We start from the raw sequence: 12,682 nt of genomic DNA, 5'->3' as shown, positions 1-12,682 counted from the left end.
TATATGTTGCAATTGGGGCAAGTGTCCTCTTACACACAGGGCCCTCTGAAACCTATGATAGGTGCTAGGTACTCTTGTGGATCTACATCCACTCAAAAAACCACAGCAAAGGAGCCTCCACCAATGTGTTTATTTTTACTAGTCAGCCAGAGTAGCAAAGGCATTTAGTGAAACAGCAGAGTGAGCCCATAGAGCTGAAACATACTACTCCACAAATATACTCACCATTACTGGGAAAAGTGATTATACCAAGGGAGTACATGTAGAGAACATATGGAAAGAAAATGTATCCCCAGGGCACAAATATGGAAGGATAACTCACAGCTGTAAAAGTATTCTAGTCTTGTTTTCATACTGCTCCTCTTGCTGGTTTCATATGATATGTAGTGTCTTCCAGGCACATGTCTCATCACTATGTATTACTCTACTGGTCTCATGGTGGTTGGTAAGTGTTGCTTTTGGGGGCATGTGGTTGGCAAAGTTTTTTCTCCTAACATCTTTTGGTTTCCCTAGTATCCTCACTGAGGCTCTGATTCTTCTACATTAGGGGTAGAGTATCCTTTACCATCTCTTTTGTAACTTAGAGGATCAACTCTTGGTTTTTTTGATGAGGGAAGTATGTCCTGCCCATACTTAGTGTCATATTTGGAAAAATCCTTAGCAGCATTCTTTTTCATTCTCCTTTGTTTTGTTTTTCTCATGGTTTCTCCCATTCATTTTAATTCTTCTATGCAACATGACTAATGTGAAAATGTGTTGAATAGGAATGTATGTGTAGAACCCATATGAAATTGCATGTCATCGTGGGGAAGGGGAGAAAATTTGCAATTTATGAAAGTGTTGAAAATTGAAAACAAATAAATTAATAAATTTTGGGAGGAAATGGTATCCCCTGTAATGATCCTAAAGGTATGCAAATCATACATCAGGAATTAAATGTAAGTGGACTTCAGAAAAACATGCAAAGGCTTATATGAACTGATGCTGAGTGAAGTGAGTAGAGCCATATAATGTTATTCTGGCTCTACTCACTTCACTCAGCATCAGTTCATATAAGTCTTTGCACGTTTTTCTGAAGTCCACCTGTTCGCCATTTCTTATGGTGCAATAGTATTCCTTTACATTCATATACCACAGCTTGTACAGCCTTTCCACAATTGATGGGCATCATAGGGGATACTTTTAAAAGAAATTACCTAGGGCTTCCTGGGACTGTGGTGCTATGGTCATCCCCTCGAACATCACCCTGTCTCATGAATACACCTCCCAACCCTAGTATACTTAGGTCTTCCATACAAAGGAAATAGAGAATAGAGAGGCAAGGACAAAACAATCCCATCTGCCATTGCAGTTCTCTACCTGTCTGCCTCGTTCTAGAGTCCTACCTTAATGGTAAGCATATAATGTGGCCAGCCATAAGTCTTTGAACCTTTGAGTCACTCTACATGTAAATCTTTCATCCAACACTGTTGAGGCCTTCGCCTAGGTCTTTTAACATAGGACATCCTAAAAGTCTTAGTACAGTTTTAAGCTAGTAAATCTAGTAAGTTTGAAAACAGCCTAAATCTTTTGGGACACCCTCTGGGTACCAACGTAATTTTTGTGCTCTTTCTGCATTATCTCTTCCTTTCTTTTGCCACATGACTGGCCCACCTCCCTTTCTAACCACATGCTTCCTGAATGTTTCTTTTCTGTTACTCCTTATGAATAAGTCAGTTACTGACATGCTTTGGCTTATTGATATCTGCCCTATTGGCATTTAGGTCAACAGCAGTTTTTACTTTTTTGGAGGTTGTGGTGTTCCATGATGCACAGACATATGCCATGCCAGGAAGAATGTTGGTGGTGCTATAGAATCTGATTTCTCACCACTCAGAGACAATGCTAAAAACAACTCCTTTTGGTAACCATAAGAGTATTTTATACAGGAGCTCTACTCACTTCTGACTGCACTAAAGCTTTTGGGATACTCTATTTTATATGATCTCATTTAATACAATAATAGGTATTGTATTATCCCCATTTTTACAGAGGAGCAAGCTGAACTTCAGTAGAGTGAAGCAATTTGCCCACGGTTACTGTGCTCATAAGTGGCAGTCTTAGAACTTGAGCCCAGGTGTTGTTGTTCTGGCTCTGTCAGTGAATAGGGTAGGGTTGCATCATAGATTCAGAGACTCTTAGATGCCTGGGATCCCATCCTTAGGATTGGAAAGGGCCTCTGAAATCATCCAGTCTAAATCATGCCCTCCCAATTAGAGTGTCCCCAAGCATACATCTGGATTCCACTTAAATACCTCCAGTTAGTAGGAACTCACTACCCCCTAAAGCATTCCAGGTTACTAGGGTTATCTCTGGATATAAGATAAGCCTTCCATCTATGAGAGAGAGAGGGAGAGAGAGAGAGAGAGAGAGAGAGAGAGAGAGAGAGAGAGAGAGAGAGAGAGAGAGAGAGAGAGAGAGAGAATGAGAATAATCCGACTCTATCCCACTAGAAAATTTTTCAGAACTGCATTATACTGAATTGGCAAATTTTAAAAAGAAGCCATGTGGGGATTACATACTGGCCTCTCCTCATGGTTTAGCTGTAAGAACTGTACCCAAGGAAAGTCAGCTCATTCCTTTAGGATGGGACTCTTTGCTCAAGGCCAACTGATCTCTTTAAAGTGCCTTCATGTCAGGCTGACATCTTCTGTTTGGTCCCTGGGGGAGGTGAGCAGAAATCCTTTCCACATTTTTTCCCTCCGAGAACCTGATTGTAAGAGGGCTGCCTTTGTCAGCTTTCATTTCCTGATCGATTTCTCTTAGGCCACAAGCCCAATCTGAGAACCCAGGACAGGGGTGGGGGAAGACCTGGCCATTCCAACCAATGTTTCAAGTATTCCATTGGCCAATTCTGAACAAACCAGATGGTGATCATCGAAAAGCTTCTCACAGCAGAACACAAAGGCCACAGGGACTGGGAGCTTTTCTGCGGTCAATTAATTTTCCTTTTTTCCTTAGCCTTTTGCAATCAGAATGCCAAGACCTAGCTAACTAATTATAGTCACGGGAAAATACAAAATCCTTTGCAGGCTTCTGTTTGCTTCTTACTCATTCTGCCTCACTTCCCATTTGCAATCAGTTTCCAACTCTTGTTGATTTTACTTTCATAAGATCTCCCATCTACTTCTCTCCATTCATGTGATCTAATATAGTAGCCTTCTAATAGTGCTCTCAACTTCCAAACTCCCCCTCTCCAATACCGTTTAGGGACTCCATTTTACTGAGTTCAGACACCAAAGGACTTCCTGTTTTTCTGAAAAAAATTGGTTGAGAAGGACTCCCCAGGTGCCTGGGACATCAGAGGACTCCAAGCCAATGATGCTGGGACAAGTTAAGTGAAAAATTAACAAGAAACAGATGAAACTGATTTCCTCTTGCAAACACATGTTGGGGGGGGGGCAAGTTAAGGGGAAAGGTCCCAAGGGGGAAAATGCATTTTTAGTTTGGCTGAACCCAAAACTTTTGGAAAATTAATGATATTCTAATATGGTATATTGAGTCACCCTGGAAGCAGATTTCAGAGGTACTTAAAAAAAACCCAAACAAACCCAACAACAACCCAATAATTGCAGTGGATGGTCCAAATGAAGCAACTTCCCATGTTTCTGGGAAGTTGTTAGAATGAGATCCCACTTTGACATGTTCCCTGGGGAAGCCTAGAGTGCTAGAATTTTGAGAGCCTTGGAGACGATCTAGTGAAATCCAACAAGTCTCCCCTCCCATTCCCTCTCCACTTCACGGAGCCAGACTTCCTTATGGTACAGTAATATGCTGCTGTTTGTTCAATAATTCCCCAACTGTTTTCAGTTTTTTAACTTCCCTTTCAATTATATCCTTAGAATTCTAGAATATGTCCAGGTCAAAAAAGCATGAATGATTTTGTGGCTCTTAGTGTGTCCTGTCCTATTGCTTTCCAAGAAGACTACATCAATTCCCAGCTTCATGAGAAAATGAGAAAGGGGACAATAATGAAGATCTACCAATATTTAGTTTTACCATTTTAAATGATCTTTGCTGCCATAAAAAATTTGAACACCTCTTGTAATATTTTCCCATTATGTATAATGCAACCTCTGGATTTCATATGAATTTTTCATTATATAAAGGAAAACTCTTTTCTTCCCTGTACTTCTCAGTTTTTGATAATGTAGAATGCCTATTTATACTTAAAAGAAGATTTTCTATATCCACAGATACATTCATATAATTTTAATAGATATGACTTATTATTTTGATATAATATTTATATAGCAACTAAATGCTTCATTTAATTAATACATTATGTTAATTCAACTTGATATTGCAATTACAATTTATTCTTCAACCTAATCAAAGATTAGCCAATGAGTAATTTCTGTGTTAATTACAGACCTGCACATTTCTGTGTTTGATTGCTATTTTTATTGTATCATGATCTATAAATGTGATCTTTAAAATTTAGGCCTTTACGATTTTATCTACAAATTTTGTGACTAGAATGTAATGAGTTTTTGTGACTGTTTCATGTATAATGGAAAAAAAGGGTCTCCAGCATTTTTCACTCAGTTCCCTCCATCATGCTTGTTCACTTTCTTTAGCACTGTAAGTTTTTTCTGGATAGGCTTTTTGTCTTGTAAAGTGATCATTTATGTTATTGCATGTTTCCATTTGGAGCTTATTTTGGTATTTGGTGTAAAGTTTTGGTCTACACTTACTTTCTGTCAGATTGCTTTCCAGTTTTCTACTGGTTTTTATTGAATAGTGAGTCCTTCTTCCAGTAGCCAGAATCTTTGGGTTTATGGAACACCAGCCTAGTGGATTCATTTCTTCTGTTGTGTGCTAAATGTCAATGATCAATCTCTCCTGGCCAATCTCTCTATTTTTTTAACCAACAACAAATATTTTAATGATTGCTTCTTTTGTAGTATAGTTTGAGATATGGTTCTACTAATCCCCTTTATTTCCCATAGAGGTTCTTGGCCTTTTGTTCCCCTGTTGTTTTTTTCTAGTTCTAGAATTAATCTTTTGAAAATTTGATTGGTAGGGCGCTGAACAAATAAATTTAATATAATGATTTGTCTCATGCATGAGCAACTGCTATTGCTTCAATTATTTAGGTCTATATTTCCTTAAGCAATTTTTTTTGTAATTGTAGTCATATAGTTCCTGTGTATAGCTTTGTAGTACAGTCCCAAGTATACATTCTTCAATTGTTTTAATAGGAACTTCCATTTCTATTTCTTTTTCTTGAGTATGGTTGGCAATATGTAGGAATACTAGTAATTTGGGCCCTTTTTATTTTATATACTATGACTTTGCTGATGTTATGAATTATGTCAATTAATTTTAGTTGATTTTCTAGGGTATTAAAATATACTGCTTTATTATCTGCTAAAGTAACTATTTTGTTCATTCTTTGCTTAAGGTTGTTGTCTCAATTTCCTTTTTGCTTTATAATCTTTTTGCCCTAACTAGCAATTCTAGACTAAAATCAAATAGTAGTGATGGCATTAAACATCTTTCCTTCATCTCTGATCTTACTGGAAAAGACCGCAGTTCATTCTCATTATATATAATGATAGTTATGGATTCTAGAAATGCTGCTAGGTTATACTTAATGTGAGTTCATATGATGCAAAACTCCATTTAATACAAGTTATAAAATGATACCAGGTTATATTTAGTGCAAATTGAAATTTAATGAATGTAATACTGCTACACTAGCTAATCAAGAGTCTTAACACACTGCTCTTGTGGGTTATACTTGTTTATCATAGCATATAAATGGGATGCTCTTCTGTGTAGCATATTACTAAGCTGAATTAATTTTTTTTCAAAGAGCCCTTAACAAAATGAACAAAAGCAAGGATTCTTCAGATGGAACCCCTGCCAATGCAAAAGAGAAGATGGCTGTTATTTCATTAAAACAACTATTTGATGTAATTGAATGCCATGAATATGGTCATAGAACTCTTTAATAAGATGAGATATCACCTGAAACCATAGTAGGCAAAATAGAAGGAAAAGGCAAAATTGCATCAGTTTTTGGGGGTTGTTTTTGGTGGTTTGCAGCCAACTACAGGGAAACTTATAGTCCTAGAAAATTGTCCAGGGCACTCCGAAGTGAGGCGATTGATTTAGGGACACAAAGCCAGTGTGTATCAGAGGAAGAACATGAACCCCATCCTTCCTGGTTCTGAGGCAGGTCCTTTGTCCACCAGGCCCCACTGCCTCTTATAGATATGGTGATGTCAATGACACTGGGTTACATAAATATTATATAAAATGAAAGCACTGGCTGTGAAGTCAGAGGAGCTGGCTTTAAATCCCAACTCTACCCCTCATTATCATTTTGACTTTGGGCAAATGATTCGATCTCCTTGGATCTCCATTTTTTTTTCATTTGTCCAGTGAAAAATGTTGGAATAAATGATCTCTAAAGTCATCTTGTAGATCTGTGATCCTATGATTCCTGTATCAGTTATTATAAGGGCCTTGTGCTAGAAGGGGATTCAAAGATGAAATCAGATACCCTCTTTGACCTCCAGACACTGATGATCTAATAATGGAGATAAAAATAATTTCTATAATAGCGCATATAAGTACAAAAGAGAAGTCTTTGTAAAGGGTAATGAGAAATTGTAGGAGGGAGAGTTTACTGTTAGCTAGGAGATCAGAGAAAGCTTTATGGAGGCAACAGGCTTTTCTTTGTCTCTCTAGGACTAAGACAGAGTCTAGAATATAGTAAGTGGTTAATAAATGCTCTTTGACTGGCTGATTGAAATGAAGGAAGAATTTCAAAAAAATAATAGAGTTGGGAAGAAGGGAGGATGATGTATTTTAGGTATTGCAGAATGACATGAGTAAACACAAGGGGGATGGAGCAAAAATGAGGGGTGATAAATAACTGAATAAATGAAGGGGTTGGATTCCATCATCCTAAAGTTTCCTTGCAGTTCTACCATTCTAGGGATTCTATCACTAAACCAGAAGGAGGCCCAAGGTGAGCAATCATTAATGGCTCAAACCTTCACTTGGTCTGCTATCCCTTCTCCCCTCCTTGGTTCTTATTGGGCTGAGAATGTGAATCCTCAAGAATTTGTGACTTTCAGGGTCACACTCAGGACATGTCAGAAGCGAGATTTGAACCTGGGTCTTTCTGGAATCAAGGGCACTTCTCTGTCTACTATGTCATTTTGCCTCTTATAACAGAAACACAACTGATTCATGCCCAGGATGGGCTTGATTTTTGTAATTTGAAGTTCCTTGCCCTCAATCCTGGCCTAAAACCAGATCTTACAGAGTGTGATAAGTGAAGCATTTTGACTGGACACCCCCAGAGGAATAATTGATATTATCTTCAGTGGTTCAGTGGTGATCTAGCAGAGGGGCAGAAAGCATTCTTGTAGACTGAAGAACACCTATGTGAAATGTTGATCAAGAATAGTGTTCTCTAGTCTCCCCAGTGAGGACCTCTGAGAAAAACTGAAAGGTTCATTGGTCCAAAAATATTACTTCTACGTGACCTTCCACCACCAGGATCACTCCTCATACTTGTGCACAAGTATTCCCAAAGAGTAGGTCAGGCTCTGTCTGTAGATGTAAAACCTGTGCTGTTCAATCTCCATCCTGTTAGTAGAAGGGGGTATCCTTTATGGGCACCTTTAGAAGTTTGTTGGAATTCCCCACGTGGAGGGATACACATCCCTCTGTGGAAACTTCTCTTACTCTACCCAGAGACATTTCTTTTAGTATCTATTTCCTGCTCCCAGGCTCTGGTGAGATCTCAAAGGGGGAAATGAAGTTACTCCTCTTCATAAAAACATCAGGGATCCTTGGATTAGATCACTAGCTCAACAAGACCCCTATTAAGATGTATATGTTATGTGAATGGGGAACAAAATAATAGTCTTTTTACATTCATAAATAGAGAAAATTAATAAGACCTAAGAATTGGAAAGGACCACAGAGGCCATCTAAGGTTCAGTTCTGAGACCAAACAGGAACATTCATTGAAACATCCACCATAAATGGTAATCTAGTTTTTAATGAAAGATCTCCAGTGATGGCGAACGTAGCCTGAGGGAACCAAGTCTACTTTTGGATAACAATAACTGTTAGAAATGTTTTGCATGAGCCCAGCCAAACACTGACTAGTCACAATTCCCACACAATGTTCCCAGTTACCGTGTGCCCTCCAAGGCCAAGCAGAATGAGTCTAATCTTAAGTGTGGTAAGCACTTCAAATGTGTGGCAGGCTCAATCATATTTCCCACAAGTCTTGTCCTCTTATCCCCCACTTCCTTCATAAACATCTCCAACAGTCCTTCAAACCACTCTTCATATGGCCTGAATCTCAGCACTTTCGCTAATCTGGGCACCTTCCTGTGGTCTAGAAATGGAAAATTAAATGTTATCATCAAAATGTAGCACCCAGAATTTACCACAGTGCTTCAAGTATGGTCAGATCATGACACAGTATCACAGGACCTCCATCATTATAGCGCAGCAGAATCATCACTTCCATTGTTCTGATCTTAACATTAAAGAGCATTAAAGTGCTCTTTAAAATGATACAAATCACTTTGCGTTTGCCTAACATGTCACCCTTTGGCCTATAATGAACTTTCAGTTCACCAGAACCCCTAGATCTTTTTTATTTGTTTAATGGCACCTTCCCTTATCCTATCCTTGTAAAGTTGAATTTTTTGTACCCAAGAGTGGGACTTCACATTTTTCCTATTAAATTTTATCTAAGCTTTGCTCTCCCTTTTCTACCTTGTTGAGATACTTTGAGTGTAAGCTAATTTTCCCAGCTTCAAGCAAAAAGATTAGTATGCCATCTCTGCCTTCATCTAAGCCATTAATGAAAGTGTTAAACATCACAAGGCTAAGGGGCACTCTATCAGAGAATTCACTCCAGGCTATTAGTGATAGACTATTAACCAATCTGCCTGATTTCATTATTATCTATTATCAGAGGTATCAAACTAGCAGCCAAATGGATAGTAAAACTCTGGAATATATTCAGGAAATGTTTTTTAAAAATAAATAAAAATACAAGACAGCATAGATAATGTTAATTTGTGGTTTTCTAAGCCATCTACAGGGATTAATTTCTATTTGTTTGATTTCACTGATCTAGCCCACCTCTGTCCATCTTTCCCACAAGACAAGAATGAGGGACTTTGCCAAATGACTTGTTAAAATCTAGGTATGCCATGTTGATGATGATTTTCTCTGGTGTCTCCATCCAGAAACCTTTCCAACAAGGGAGATGACATTAATCTGGCATAACCCAATGTTGTTCAAATTCTTTGCAATAACCATTTCTTTGACTAAATTTTCACTAAGTATCCTTTTAATAATGCATTCTAATTTTTCTTTTCAAGTAATAGAAGTCAAACTCAAAGTCCTACAGTTTGAATATTCTATTTTCTTCCCTTTATTGAAAATCAGACTACCATTTGCCTGACTCCAGACCTTCAGTACCTGCCTGTTAGCCACTTTTTCCCAAAGATCACTAATCACAACTCATCAGTCATATGCTCTAGTTCTTTCTCTATCCTCTGATATCCCCAAGCTTGGACCTGGGGGCTTGAACTCATTGAGGACATTTGAGTGTTCTTTCTCCAGTTCCTCATTTTGTATTTCAGTTTATATCCTGCCTCTGACTTAACTATGTGACCTTGGGCAAGTCACTGGCTATCTCCCATGCCTGGAATGCATTCTCCCCTTCACTCCTCATAATCCTTGTTTTCTTGAAAGCCTTATCTCAAATACTGTCTAATCCAAATTCTGCTAGTGCCTTCAGATGGAGAGTCAGTCTCACAGACAGGAAGGCTTGAGTCTTGTTGTTGATATCTACTGGCTGTGTGACCCTGAGCAGATTACTTAGCCTCTCAGTGCTCTAGTCAACTTTCTATAATTGGAAGTTCCTGAAAAGGTGCTGACCGGCATTAATGGGAGGACATTTCCTTCCACTTTCTTATGTAGAGCAAATCACAGGTCCAGTTCTTATCTCTCTCTCTCTTTTTTACTCTTTCTCTTTCTCTCTCTCTCTCTCCCATGTGTATATATACATATATACATAAATATAAGTAAAATGAGGTAATATTTATAAAGTGCTTAGTACAGTGCCTAGAACATAGTAGATAGTGTATAAATGCTAGTACTCTTTTTCTTTCTCCATATATATTATATATATACACACATATATACATATACACACGTACACTTATATGTATATAGTGTGCAATGTATCTACATATGTAAATAATAAATAAAGCCATACCTCAATGTATCATATTTTTGCCTTTTTATTCCCCAGCATGTTGAATAATCAATCCCTGGCAAATAGTAGGTGCTTAATGAATGCTTATTGATTAACTTCTCTGAGCCACAGTTTCCTTTTCTGTAAAAGAAGAGGGTTATAATAAGTAGCCTCTTATTCCTCCTTCCCAGGTTGAAGTCACTGATGATCAATACACAGACTGGCAAAGTGTATAAGGCTTTTTTTGTATATGAAGCTAAGTTGCTGATCCAGAACCTAAACACTTTATTTTATTCTTAAATTTATCATCATCCTTGTTATTTTTAGCATTGGTGCTAGTATGGAGGAATCATATTATAAAGAAAGAAGACCGGACTTGTAGCCAGGAGAGACGTGAGTCCAAAGCTAGGCTCCCCCCCTTACCACCTGGCTCTAAATGTCATTTTCCTCATCCCTAAAATGGAAATCTTGATAATTGTGCTGCCTCACAGGATTGTTGTTAATGACAATGCTTTATAAACCTAAAAGTGCTTTAGAAATTGTAAAAGCCCATTAAGCTGACAAAGTCACATAGCACGAAGATATCTTTCCACTGATGCACAAAGGCAAAGCAGTAGCTAAATGATTCACTGAGATCATTCCATATGGAGAACAAGAAAGGAAAAAAACTCCTCAGTTTCATCCTTATGTCAGGGGGTTGATGAGGACCAGGGAAACTGCTGCTGTTCTGAAAAAGAAACCTAAATGCCCTTTTAGATCAGAGATTGAAGGCCCTGGCTTGGACCAAAAGCCAGTTAATTACTTGAGTGATTATCTCATCTGACAATTTGTGAGACAGAGCCTAGCCTCCAGAATGGCTTTCCCAGAAGGCAGGGAGTGAATCTATGGCCCTGATTACATCTGCTGGAGGCGAGAGCACTTGTGTCCTTAGGTACCAGGTGTCTGGGCTGCTTGGAAAGTTCTTTTCCTGATTGGGTAGTTCAGGCTTCCCCAGGGTTGGGTAGCAGCTCCCTTGGGCCTGGGTTCAGTTCACCTGTAGCCTGTCATCAAGTGTCTCCTGTGTCCTCAGCAGCTTCTTAATTACCCACCTCGGAGCCCTCAGAGAGGCCCAGGCAATCCAGGCTCCATTGTCACTGGCAATGGGCCTGTCATCATCAAGGACCGATTTCAGCTTCATTCCACTCAATGATACAGGGCCATAGCCTCTCACAAAAACGCCTATTACCTCTGGTGCCAGGCAGCTCTGTGACCCAGACAAGTTGTGGCCTGTCAGCTGGGCCCAATGACAGATTGGCCATTGGACAACAGACAGAGAGGCACAATGGATGAGAATTAGATGGTTTCAGTTGGAAACAGTTACAGCTTATGGCACGTGGGGCAGTGAGCTCAGCCCAGAGGGTTCCCAGAGACCTTTAGTGCTCAGCTAGCTCAGCCAAGAGGGCTTTGAGTTGGGAGGCTGTCTCTCTCCCCATCCCTTTCATTTCTTTTCTTAGGGATTATTTTTTTTGCCATTTCCTATTGCCATTAATCTGATTAACTGAGCACTTGAGACCCTGAATACCCCTAAAACCTCCAGAAACTCAGAGATTCAATTCAATTCAACTAATGGTTATTGCATGTTTTCTATGTTCCAGGCACTTAGCTAGAAGCTAGAAATACAGCTCACATTCAACTTGAGGTACCAAGGTAACCCTTAGAGATTATTCAGATACACAAAGGGTTTGTGATTTTGTCAGGAGGAGGAAATCTTTCTAGAGAATCATCGGTGTAGTGGAAAGATCTTAAGAGGTCACTTAGTTCACTAGGCCCCTCTCCCCTCATTTTACAAGTGAGGAAATTGAAGCCAAGACAGGAAAATGACTTAGGATCATGCACATGGTAAATAGAGGCACTGAGAATCAAACCCAAGTCTACAGACTCCAAATACAGTTTTCCCCAACACCCACCTCCTGAAATGAGTCCTAGGTTGTTGCCTGGGATGTGTAAACATTCAGTGACTAGTAAAAGGTTATCTAATTAATAAATATGAGGTTGGATTTGAACCCAGGCCTCTCTGACTCCAAGCCTGGCATTTTATCCACTCTGTCAAGCTGCCTCTTTGAGAGATTTAGCTCTTCGTAAAAGAGAAGGAAATTGCTAAAGAAGAGAAGTCATTGTATACACTACCCAACATGTATGGGTTTTTCAGCTCAGATTCTAAATTTTATCCTCTTTGTCTATCAGGATACTGCTTACTTACATTTAGTATAGACCTTGATGAGTGTTAACTGTCTCATCTTACGCCCACAACAATCCTGTACCATAGGTAGCTAGTTATGGGTATTATCACTCCCATTTTACAGTAAAGGAAACCAAGGCTCAGATACGTCAAGTTGCATCTCAAATTGC

The sequence above is a fragment of the Notamacropus eugenii genome, chromosome 1 (assembly GCF_028372415.1).
Source record: "Notamacropus eugenii isolate mMacEug1 chromosome 1, mMacEug1.pri_v2, whole genome shotgun sequence".
In the NCBI taxonomy this organism is placed as follows: domain Eukaryota; kingdom Metazoa; phylum Chordata; class Mammalia; order Diprotodontia; family Macropodidae; genus Notamacropus; species Notamacropus eugenii.
The sequence above is the reverse complement of the archived record's forward strand: the minus strand, read 5'-3'. Positions refer to the sequence as shown.